The sequence below is a fragment of the Dipodomys merriami genome, unplaced genomic scaffold (assembly GCF_024711535.1).
Source record: "Dipodomys merriami isolate MVZ:Mamm:240054 unplaced genomic scaffold, mDipMer1.0.p SCAF_576, whole genome shotgun sequence".
Lineage (NCBI taxonomy): Eukaryota > Metazoa > Chordata > Mammalia > Rodentia > Heteromyidae > Dipodomys > Dipodomys merriami.
The window spans coordinates 368,095-381,986 of record NW_027206153.1 but is presented as its reverse complement, the minus strand read 5'-3'; positions in this window follow the sequence as shown (position 1 = coordinate 381,986).

Below are 13,892 nucleotides of genomic sequence, written 5' to 3'. Positions count from 1 at the left end.
GTAGTTATAAAGTGGTTGTACTGCTATTAATGAATTTAAGTCTCAGAAGTTTTGAATTGAGTTATAAATTTGTGGATTAAGTGTGTACACAATGTGGGATAGGGTCCAATAGTCAACTACGGGTTTATATGAGGATGTGCAGAACAACAATTAAGTCACATAAAGAAGATCAAAAGAGAGGAAAAGGTGAGAAGGGTAAGGAAGAAAGAAAAAAAAGATCAGAAGTTCAGTCGAGCTAAGCAAAAAACAAATAAAATAAATAAATAAAAGAGAAAAAGAAAGATAAACTCACACACGCATATATCCCTAAAATAAAGATTATAACGGAGAAAAAAGTTAGTAGAAAAGAATTTTTTTCAAATAGGTAAAAATTAAAAATTGAAAAAAGGTTTAGAAAAGAAAAAAATTTTATAAAAGGTATAAAAAAAAGAAGAAGAGGAAAAATCTTCTGATTTTTTTGGGAGGGTTGGGAAAAATCCTGTATCTCCATTGTGTCTGTAATCTGCCTCTGGTTGGAGTCTCTTGTCTGCTTGTGGTCCTTTGGCTTGGTTGGTTTCTTAAATCAGTTTGTATGGACAGGCAGAAAAATGCTCTGCTTTACCCAGGATTTTTCGATCCTCCTCCTAAGTTAGTTCAATGGGATGGGGGTATGCTTTGAGAATCACAAAAGAGGGAGATGGCTTTTTCCTCAAGTTTGGAGATGCTGTGAGGAGGCTAGGTTCTGGGTAGAGTTGAGGCCTTTCAGCAAACAGTAGCTTTTTCTGGAGCCTAGTTTGTGAGAAACTCACAGAGACCAGGCTGGAGCCACTCTCAGGGTTTCTGTTTACTGAATTTAAGTTGATTGTTGAGGCTGCTAAGGGGAGGGGCAGCCTCTGGCTCTGATTTACCAATGAAGAAAGTCACTCCGAGTACTGGCACCCAAACTGGGTGCCTTTTCCCTGGGTGGAGCTGAGTCTGGCAGATCATGCCATTAAGTTCTTGTGACCTGCTAAATGACTCTAGTTGTATGCCACGGCCTGAGTTGGAGCTAGCAACTCCACCGAGCTTTGTTGGTATCCAAGATGGAGATCTCCTGTACTGGGGAGGGGCAGCCTCTGGCTCTGATTTACCAATGAAGAAAGTCACTCCGAGTACTGGCACCCAAACTGGGTGCCTTTTCCCTGGGTGGAGCTGAGTCTGGCAGATCATGCCATTAAGTTCTTGTGACCTGCTAAATGACTCTAGTTGTATGCCACGGCCTGAGTTGGAGCTAGCAACTCCACCGAGCTTTGTTGGTATCCAAGATGGAGATCTCCTGTACTGGGGAGGGAGTGATGGCCTTCCCTCCTCTGCTCCCTGAGAAGGAGTGAGGACGTCATGCTTCTACTCACTCAGATTCTTGGTTCCTGGGTCGTCTCTTGTCTGCGAACTGCAGGATGAAGATGTCTGCTCCTTGTCGGTTCTTGCTGGTGTTGAATAGAATCTGCTTGCCCGCAGCTTCTGGCTCTTTCGTCCTGGACTCTCTCTGTTTCAGGTATGTTGGTACCACTGCCGCTGCCGCTGCCACCACAGCGGCAGCTGCTGGCAAGAGCTCAGATCTGTCTCCTTGCCTGGATTTTCCCTTTCTGGCCTCTCTGTCCTGTGATGGCACACTTGGTGTGATTCTCTGGCTTGGGACTGTTCACTGGAACTCTAAAACTGTTTTCTTTGGGAGAGCTCGTTTTGCCTCCATCTTCTCCTCCGCCATCTTCCCGGAACTCTCTTAGCACATTTTATGGATGGATTCTTTTCAGTTTTGTATACAGAGGAGATCAGTGGGGCCCATTTGTCTTAAATTTGTAAATGTGATTCCTTGTTCCCGGCACTAACCATGGCCAAGGATGAATACCTAATTTATATAATCTCAGAGCAACACAGACAGACAGACAGACACACACACACAAAACACTTTACTAATATGCCATACTTATTTTTCCATAGCAGGTTCGATCCATTATAGAAAAACTTTCAAAAAGTTGACTTTCCTTACTAAATCAACATAGTTGATTATAAAAGAGCAAGGTAGGTGAATAATCCTCCAAAGGAGGTAAACCAAATGGACCCTTCCAGTTAACAATGCTGTTTAAGTTCACCACATTCAATTCCTGATTCCAGATTTATGCTAATGTCTTGATACAGTACAAATATATTTTCACTGATATTACTCTGCCTAGTATTTGTCAAGTCTCTTCCTCATTTTGATTTAACTACCTGGTACCAACCTTAACTTCCACTTTCTATTTGTTTTGTTGAGTTTTTTTAATTTTTTATTATAAAAATACTGTACAGAGCATTTACAGTTACATGAATAAGTTTCCTAACGTGATTTGTTACATCCTCCTGTGTTTTTTTACATAAAGTATTTATTTATTTTTTAATTTTTATTGTGAAATTACTGTACAGAGGGGTTACAAATTACATGAGCAAGGTAATGAGTACATTTCTTATCAAACATTGTTTCCTCTCGTTTGTTACCCCTTCCCATCCCCTCCCATCTCCCCCTCCCCTCCCCCACCCCGTCCCTGCCTGGCCAAAGTTGTAAAGTTCTTTTTCATCATAGTGTCTTGTACATCTCATTGTTACAATGGGTCAACCTGTATCCTTGTTTCAGCATTTTGTTATTTCCCTTTCCCTCCCCAAATTAGAAAAATGTATATACAAGACGCAAGGCACTAAAATATCATGGCTTAACTGGGTCTCTGACTCTTGCTTGGCTTTCTCCTGCAAAACTAAACTTTGCACTTGAGTCATATTTCCAGTTCTGAATTTTTGCTAATTAATGGGAGACAAGTGTCTGAAAGATGTTTTGGCCTGGGCTGCCTTTGATCTCAGCTTACTAATAAGTAGTTAGGGTTATGAGCCACTGGTGTTTGGATTCTTTTTTCACTATTTTAAGAATCAATTTTGAAAAACAAATTTTTTCACCTGCATCTAATATATTAAAGAAAATATCTATTCCATTATACTTCCCTAAATATGAAGAAAGAAATTTGGTGCAACCTGGTGCCACTCTTGTCCTAACTATGTACATATGACCATATAAAAGTTGCTAATTGAAATGCACACCAAGACATGGAAACAACAGATCTGTTTTTGGTTGTTGACCTTGTGGTCATCAATGCCCTGTATCAAATTCTTTCTTTTTATTTCATTTCATTTTTCCTTTTCCATTGATTTTTCCCAAATAATCACTGTGTTTGATTCTTGTATGACATTTTTTCAAAGAATTTTTAAACAAATTCATTAGAAACACATCTAAATGTGTAAGAAAAAAATGAGAAAAGTTAAAACAGGAGTTAATAAATTGAATCTAAGCCGGGTGCCGGGGGTTCACGCCTGTAATTCTAGCTACTCTGGAGGCAGATATATGAGGATGTCGGTTCAAAGCCAACCCAGGCAGGAACGTCCGTGAGAATCTTATCTCCAATAAACCACTAGAAAACCGGAAGTGGTGCTGTGGCTCAAGTAGTAGAGCACTCACCTTGAGCTGAAGAGCACAGGGACAGTGCCCAGGCCCAGAGTTCAAGCCCCACGATCGTCAGGGAAAAAAAAAAAAGATTGAATCTAAATAATTCTATTACAATACATCTTGAAAATACTTTTTCCTCCGTAAAATTGTTTTTTCACATTTTTTATTACCTGGATCAGCCACACCTCCCCACATCATGCTCATCAATCTCTTCCTCTCTTCCCAAACCAATCTCAAAAAGCTTCCTTGCTATGGGAAGGGATGGGAAGGGGAGACAAAGGAGGAGGCTACAATGCTTGATAAGGAATGTACTCATTTTCTTGCCCATGTAATTGTAACCTTTCTGTACAGTATTTTCACAATAAGAAAATAAAAAAAAGTAAAAAATAGCTGTGTTGCTCCATTTCCACACATGGACACAATGTATTCTGACCACAACACAACCACTGCCATTCTCCTACACAATCACCTTCCCCACTACCACTACTACACAAAAGCAGGATGAGGTTACATCTTATTTAAAATATATGCTTTTTTAAAATATATGTTAGTTGTTCAAAGGGATTACATCATAGTATTTCACACAACTATTATTCAACAGCTTCGTGAGTTTTGTTTTTCTGTCTTCATTAACAGATGCAATGCATTTTGGTATTTTTCACAATCTAACATTTTCTTTTTTTTATTACAATTTTTTAAATTTAATTTTATTTTATTTGAGAACATACTGTACAGAGGGGCTACAATTACATGGGCAGGATAATGCATACATTGCTTACCAAGCATTGCAGCCTCCTCCTTTGTTTACCCTTCACCTCCCTTCCCAGCATCCCCCTTCCCCCCACCCAATTATACCCCCCTCCCCCCCCACACCGACATTGTAAAGCTGGTTTTGACATGACATTTTGTACTTCTCATTGTTGCAACAGGTCCACCTGAATCCTTAAACAAACAAACAATCTAATATTTTCTATTTGTCCCTACTCCCTATAATCCTCTCATACAATCTCACAATTACCTTTAATGATATCTTTGCTTATCTGGTCTCAGAGAAACTATTTCTTGGTAAACAAAATAAATACCTATGCCCCTAGTTTAATTTCAGAAACATTGGAATTTACAATTTTTAATTCACTAATATTAACTTTAATATGTATAGGAAATCAGATTATCCCAAAGTGTGGACAATACCTTTCAATACTAACATCACCAGGATGCCTTCTAGGTAGTTTACTGTAATTTTCAAAAATGAAAAGTTGCAGGAGATTATTATATATTTTTTCAGATGAAATTTTATGAGCTAGACAACTTCGATTTCCTGCCACATCAAGGACTTTTAAGTATTTCATAAAAGAATGGATGAACAGGTATCCATACATACAGAAAGAAAATATACATAATCTACCAGTGACAGCAGTGTTCTGGTCATTTATTTTCTCATATATTGGGAAAAATATTCAGATCTACAATATCATAGATAAAAAATATCGCCAGTTCCTTTGTATCAATTTCATGCAGATGTCCTTCACGCCCAATTTATGGAAAGCAATATTCCTAAGAAAACTAATCTTAAGAAACCCAAATACTCTGGTGGTTTACAAATTAAGCTGATTGCTTGGGTGTATAACATTCCTCTTTCATCTCCTGAAAATATGCTGGAGTAGCCCATTGCTTTGTGCAGGAACTCACTATTTTAACTCCTGAAATTAGCAGAAAAAAACGTCTTGACTTGTAATGTGCTCAATAGGAAAGGTGATTGCCAAACATATGTCTTAGTTTCATACCACTAAGAACAAAATCTTGATAAGTAAGATAATTGACCTTTTTAGCTCTCAAATAAAAACACAATCAGCTCAAAGAAACATATATTAGAAAGAAAGAGTACCAATTCTTATAAATGACGTAGAAATTAAGGAGAAATAGGATATAAATTAATTGTTGATCCATTAAGCCATTTGTACTTTAGAATATAATTTTAACTTGAAATGATTATTTTATTTCTAGAACTTTTAGTGTGAAATGATTCCTGCTAAAATACTTTTCATAACTTGATAATGTGTAATTTTATAATTAAATTAATGTTTGGATGAATTAAACTATATTATGACAGATGAAAAATAAAATTCAAAATAAAAATTAATTACAACAAGCTTATAACGTTATTGGACAATTGTTCGTATGAAACTATTTTGCTACTAGTATCATAGAATAGTAAACAAACTTTAATTGTTATTTGAATTTCACTGTTTGAACTGTATTTCACAAAGGCTTCTTTTTTGTATCATTGAATATTTGTTATTTTAAAAAAATGTAGCAAGATAAAGTAACACAAACATTATACAAGTAATGTTTTAGGACCATATTCATGAGTCTAGTTTGTAGATTCAATTTTTTTTCCAGATTTTCTTCTGCCCAGTGAAAAAGCAATCTACGGTTTTCTAACTGCCATTAAAAATGAGATGTTTTCAATAAGTTGTAATTACTCAATTGCTCAGTAAATCATCATTTTATGAGGCTAGAAATCAGTCCGGAACTTGTAAAGTGCAATAAAGTGAGTAAAAGGAGGAATTTTTCAAGGACAATGAAAGACACGTATGCCCCCAAGGTCGTGTGCGGGGAAACTTACACTTCATTTGTGGCAGTGTTCACAGATGGGACCTGTAAGAGCGGTAACGAGGTCTTAAGGACTAGGTATTCACAAGTGGATGAAGGTCTTTATCAAAAGAGGGTCCATTGGCATAAAAGCTAATTCTTTTAGTTCCTTTGGCTCTCCCTCTAGCTCTTTTTCTCTACTCGTTTCTTCTAAATATAAAATTGTTTCTTTTACATGTCAAAATAGTGTTATTTTCTGAGTAGTTAATTCAGAGAAAGAGAGAGAGAGATAGTCATGAAGTCCTCCTATAAGTCAATATTGAAAAGAAAATTGACAATTCAGAAAAAAATGGCTAGTCACACTTGTATACAGATTGTTGTTGCTGACAAATTCACTGATTAGGATAAAGATTGTATCCACATGTCTTTTGTTAAAAACAGACAACAACAAAATGCCTTCTTCTTCTCTATCAATCAAATACATAATTTTAAAATGCAGAGGTGACAGGGAAGTAAATGAGATAATCCAATTTCTCATGAAACATGAGATAATCCAGGTTCAGAAGGACCAAGGTCACATTTTTTCTGAGTTGGTTGCTCAACTCAAAAGACAAACAGATATTTGTAAACATAATATATATTATATACATTATTTATAATATAATGCATTTATATATTATATATTTTATATGTATATAATAATATACATTAAATATATATACAAAGATACATAGATATAGAGGATATGCTCCATTAAATATGATCCATTTTATACACATGATATAAAATATCATATGTATAATATATATACACATCTCTCACATAAATGATGGTTATAATGATGCATCTGATAGAGGAAATTAAAAATTCAGGGAGAATATTGACAATAACCAATACCCAAATCCTTTGCATCTATGAGTGAAAATAGAAAAATAAAAGTCACTGAAATTGTTGAATGAGAAGATAGTTTGAAAGTAATGGGTCAATATGAAAATACACATAGTCATATTATACACACGTCTATAAGAAAATGCTGTCTATATGAAGCACAGTAACACTCATATAAATTTAGGATATATACAAATACGTAGTGACAAAAATGTAAATCAGGTAATCTCTGGGGTGTGGATGATAATGGGAAGGGGGAAGATGAATAGAAAACATGAAGGATGGTGACTATAAACACCATACATTTTCCACAAATTAAAGAAAAATGCTTGTTGGCATTGATTTGAGAAGTAGAAAGGAAAAACGGAGGAGAGTGGTAGATGAGAAGTTGGATCAATATACATTGTAACCAAACATGGACTTGTCAAACTAAACACCCTTTGTACAACTGATTGGTACTAATAATATGTGCAAAAGATTATAGGCATTTGTGGTGTTGTGCTCATAAACTCTGCTAAATAATCTTTGCTTATTTAAGACAATTCCTACAATAATACTAGTGATGAATCTATGTCTGCAGGATCTTATTCTTTTTATTATTAGGTTCACTTATTTAAATCTTAACAAAGCCATAAGTAAACAGCAATATTTCTATGTTGTGTAAAACAAGAGTTTAGGGGTCAAAAATTAAACCTATGAACATATACAGAAGTTTGAAGTTAATAAAATTTCTGGTTCTTTTCCACGCTTGTGCTGAGAGCAAAATTTAAGGTACTTGCAGTATCAATATACTATATAAGGCAACACATTAATCTGTGTGCTTCCCAGTGTGGAGAATATTTTGCATATACCACTGGAGCACAACACAGAGATAATTCGTCTTTCATGGGCCATTCATATGAGGAATCTATTATCTTATACTTAATGTTTCAGAATATAGAAAGTCTGTGAAAAATATTGCTTATACTTTGAAAACCCTTTTAAAACTAATATTACACAATTTGGGATACTACACTATGTCCATTTTAAATATATACAGTATTTATAAGACCTAAAATTGATTCCCATCATTAAGAGCAGGTGATTTGAGTAAGAAGTTAATTCTTGAAAATAAAGAATTCACTCCTTTTCAAAATATAGTTCTGTTAAAGTAATTCTTTTAAATTTTAAATACATCTATTTCATAATTTACTCCATTGTCCACAAAAGAAAAAGACAATATATAGAGCAAGAGAGAAAAGGTGCAATAATAAATAATATCAGTAGAAATTACCTGCCTGTTACTCATGAAAATGTAAAAAAGTAGAATACTATTACATGAGTTCAAAAGCAAAACAAATGGCAAACACATCTGGAAAACAATATATCAACTACATACATTTTTTATTTTCTTTTTTTCCATATATGTGTGTGTGGTTATATATATGTGTATGTGTGTGTGTGTGTGTGTGTGTGTGTGTGTGTGTGTGTGTGTGTGTGTGTGTGTGTGTGTGTGTGTGTGTGTGCGTGCGTGCACGTTGGTCCCAGAGCTTTAACTCAGGACCTGAGTGCAGTCCCTAAGCTTTTATACTCATGGCTAGTATTCTACCCCTTGAGCCATAGCTCCACTATCAGTATTTTTGTGGTTAACTCAAGTTTACAGTCTCACAGACTTTCCTGCTTAATCTGGGTTCGAACCTTAAATCTCATATTTCAGTCTTCTGAGTAACTACATTATATGTGTGAGCCACTATCACCTAACTTCAACTATGTATCTTTTTTTTTTTAGCAAATATTGACATGCCAAAACTAAACCAAGATGAGGTAAACCACCTTAACAGGCCCATGTCAAGCATTGAAATAGAAACAGCAATCAGAGAAATCCCAGATAAGAAAAGTCCAGGACCAGATGGTTTTACAGCAGAACTCTACAAGGCCTGCAAACTGAGCTCACACCAATACTCCTCCAACTCTTCAATAAAATTGTAAGAGAAAGTTCACTACTGAACACATGCTATGAAGCCATCATAACCTTGATCCCAAATCCGGGCAGGGTCTCATCAAAGAAAGAGAACTATAGACCCATTTCTTTGATGAACATTGATGCAAAACTTCTCAACAAAATTTTGGCCAATCGACTTCAACAATTCATCCAAAAAAATCATACACCACGATCAAACAGGATTAATTTCAGGGATGCAAAGCTGGTTCAATATACAAAAATCAATTAATATTATTCATCACATCAACAGGAGCAAGGATAAGAAACATATGGTTATCTCAATAGATGAAGAAAAAGCATTCGACAGGATCCAACACGCCTTTTTGATGAACGTTATGGAAAAATTAGGAATCCATGGAACATTCCTCAATACAATAAAGGCTGTATATGACAAACCTACAGCCAGCATTATACTTAATGGGGAAAAACTAAAGCCATTTCCTCTTAACTCAGGAATAAGACAAGGATGTACACTCTCTCCACTTCTCTTCAACCTAGTATTAGAATGCCTAGCTACAGCAATAAGACAAGATGCAGACGTAAAGGGGATCCAAATAGGGGAAGAATAAATAAAACTCTCCCTCTTTGCAGATGACATGATCTTGTATTTAAAGAATCCCATAGACTCCACTCCCAAATTACTCAAGCTGATTCAAAACTTTGGCAAAGTAGCAGGGTATAACATTAACCCCCCAAAATCAATGGCTTTTCTGTATTCCAACAATGAGAAAAGTGGGGCTGAAATTAAGAAAGCAACTCCATTTGTAATAGCCCCACAAAAAGTAAAATACCTAGGAATTAACTTAACCAAGGAACTGCAGGACCTCTATGATGAAAACTTTAAAAACTTGAAAAAGGAAATCAAAACAGAAATTAGAAAAATGGGAAAAACTCCCATGCTCCTGGATTGGAAAGATTAACATCGTGAAAATGGCAGTACTTCCCAAGGCTATCTACAAATTCAATGCGATACCTATCAAAATTCCAACCTCATTCTTCAAGGAAATAGATGAGGCAATCCAAAAATTCATATATATCTTGTAAACCAATTTCAGACCACAATAATCAGATACAAATTTGAAAAGTAATAAATATCACAGGTCTGAAGAATCATATATCACTAAGCCACAAACCAGGATTTATTACTTCACATGTAAGAAAATCATGCTCAGGTTTCCGAAAAAAACTTTTTCAAGGATATTATCATGTCAGAAATATCACAGGAAATACCATTAATCAACACCAGTTCAATGTGTTATATATGTAATGTAGGAATTTTGGATCATCAAAAATGATACATAGCTCAATATACATAAATGAAAAAATGTAATGAAGCTCATAAACAGAATCCATAACAAGAATCACATCAGTAGATGCAGAAAAAGCCTTTGACAAACGCCAATGTACCTTTATGATTAAAACTCTGGAGATGCTAGAAATAGAAGGGTCAAACCTTAATATAATAATGACTATAACAAAACTAGAGCAAGCCTCATACTAAATTTTGAATAGCCAAAATCACTTTCTCTATAATCAGGAATAAGTCACAGAATGTCCACTCTCTCCACTCCTTTTCAATATAGCCCTGGAATCTCTAGCTAGAACAATAAGACAGGACAAAAGTATAAAAGGGATGCAAATAGAAATGCATGAAATCATACTATTCTTACTTACAGATGATCTGTTCCTATATATAAAGTAATCAACGTCTCGACCTTCACCATAGGAGAAATGATAAATAACTTCTGTAATGTTGTAGCATATACACTCAACTCATACAAGTTACTACCCTTTATGAATGTCAACAATGAGCAGATATAAGAAAAATTTGGAGAAGAGTTTCATTTAACGTAGCCACTCTCAACATTAAAATATCTATAAATATACCTAACTAAGGAGGTGAATGACCTCTATAATTAAAATTATAAAACTTTGAGAAAGGAAATAACATTTGAAAGAAAATAAGAAAGTCAAAGTTACTCCTATGACACTCATTTTCTATAGAAAAAAGACAGGAAACACTTGAGATTTTTAATACTACTTTAATAGCAATTTTATGGGTTGAATAAGGCTTGGCATTGGTGTATATATGTGTATGTATATATACGTTAAAATTGTGTATATGTTATACATAATTATACGTATTCACTCTACACATACTCATACATAATTGTATTTGTAAGAAGTGTATTATAAACATATATAATATGAATGCAGCTTATATTTTCATTAGAATTTATTCAGTAGAGCTATTTTGGTTTTCTTCTTCAAGAGATGAAAAATATTTGTCCCCACCAGACAATGAATCATTTGGATCTTGAACTTTGGCTTTTCGTGTTGTTCAGAAGTGTAGTAAATTCATTTTATTTCTGTGTCTATAGTTAGTAAGCTCCTCAGTTTTTTTTCTCATTCTCATAATTTCCTTTTGGTATGTAAATAATGACATAGCCAGAATAGACTATGACTCGTTTTAGTTACAAGATCAATCTTTTGATTCTATTTATTCAGTATTCTTCTCCAATTTTCACTCACCAGATTGTGTTCATCTTGCAATTTGTCAATTTCTTCTAGGTTATGGTGACTATAATTGTCGTCATTAGCTTCTTAAGATTTTTTTTCTTCTAGTGGCATCAGTTGCATTTATTTCTGTATATATTAGATTTACTCTCTTTATCTTACCCTCATAAATCCCATTGTTTTGTAGATTTTCTTTCTGTTGTTTTCCTTTTCTTATTTATTTCAAATCTAATCTTTTTTATTTTTTCTATTTGCTACCATTTTTCTCTATTTTTTCTACAGCCTTAATATTCAGTGTTACATGTTTATTGAGACTACACTTCTGTTTTATTATTTTATTTTATTTTATTTTATTGTCTGTCATGGGACTTGAAGTCTGGGATTGGGCACTGTCCTTGTGCTCTTCACCTCAATGCGAGCGCTCTATCACTTGAGCCACAGTGCCACTTCCTATTCTTCTGTTTTAATATGAGCATTTGTCATTGCAAAATCGTTTTTGTGTACCTCAAGAATTTTAGTATATAGTAGTTTCTGTTTCCTTTCTCTCAAAATATACTCTGATTATCTTTTAAATTCCTTTCCTGGTTATCTGTTCAGGACTCAGTTGTTTATATATGTTTTTGAATTTTCCAGTTTACCTTCCCTTGGTGACTTCTAGTTTTACTAAAGCATGGTCCGACATTATAATCAATATGATTTTAGTTTATATAACTTATTTATGAAGACTTGCTTTATGGCACAATGGAGAATATTCAAGTGCACGTGTAGAGTAAGATATTTTTAAAGCAGATTTTCTTCTCATCACCTGAAAACATGAGATGAAAAGTCTAGGGATCTATTTGACAATGAAAGACAATGGGGACCCTCTGGAGCAATGGAGTCAACATCTTTGTTGGGGAGAGACAACCTTTTCAAAACACCACTCCGATTGGCTGCTCAGGCTTGCAGAACTGTTTCATTATTTGAGGCTAGGATAGTCCCCTGGTTGCAGATGATGAAAAGTCTCTGTCTTAAATGCTGAATATAACAATTTCAAGATCCACCCACACAAGGCCAATAAATAGAGTAAAAGGTGTATCATAACCAAGCAAAGAAGCATCAACTAAGTTAGCAAGACAACTGTTTAAATAAACTTCACACCCTAGCCAATCCACAGGATCAATGATTCTGAACATATTGATGGGGTAGCAGAGAAAGTGAGAGAGTTTATCAATCTAAGCATTCTTCCATGGTATGAGATTAACAACTTGGTGATAACGGGATGGTGCTGTCACAATGCATACTTGGCTCTTGGAAGCTAGGGGAATATGACTGATAATGTTAACTGAAATAGAAATGCTATTATTTCCATGCTGGTTTCTTAAAAGCCATATACATATCTTAAAGATGTTAGCATGCTAGATAGCTATACTAAATAGGACCAGAAAACCCACTAATAATTTATATATTCTGTGTTAGGGATGTAGACATATCTACTGCAAAACAGCAGTAAGGAGGGCATTAATACAAAGGACATTAGCATCCCTGAGAAATTCTGTTTTTTAAAAATTAAGTTTGTTATTGTGAAAATACTGTACAGAGGGGTTACAGTTACATAGTAAGGTAATGAGTACATTTCTTATCCAGCATTGTTGCCTCCTCCTTTGGTTTCCCCCTACCATTCCTTCCCTCCCACCTCCACAGCTACCCCCTCCCCCCGCCCCCGCACGCCTAAATTGTAAAGTTTGTTTTTTGACATAGTGTCTTGTACATCTCATTGTTGCAATGGTTAATCTGTATCCCTATTTAAACAATTTGTTTTTACCCTTCCCCTCTCCAAATTATACCAACATCAAATACAGTGAAAACAGGGGTATACTGTGGGGGAGGGACATAAAAAGCAACAAAAAAATCACATGGTACGTTACAAATACGTTAGAAACAATAGCAAAGAAGAAAAAAAAACACTTGTGTCCCTATCTTGAGGTTCATTTCACTTAACATCATCTTATCTGACCTTTTCTGTTTGATCCAGGTCCCATGATTTCCCTTATTTGCAATCCTTGAGAAATTCTGTATCTATCATCTAAGAGTCATAAATTGATGGTGAATGTGACACTATGGAATTGTTTCCTGATATCATAAAATGATCATATGATTCCACTGATAGAATCCTGCTGGTAATACTTCACTATCAGAATCAAGGAGAACATAATCATTACAATAAAAAATAAAATCAAATGTGGGAGCAAGGAATGCTTGCTTTATGAAGATGGTTATTCATAACATATCCCAACGACCACTCCAGCAATAATACCCTGTAAAATGATCAATCAAAAAGGTCAAAAATGGATCAGGGAGAGTCTCTAGATAGTCACACTGATATACAACTCCTTCCCAGGTTTACAGATTTAGAACAATTAAACACCATGTATACTGCCTAATGTT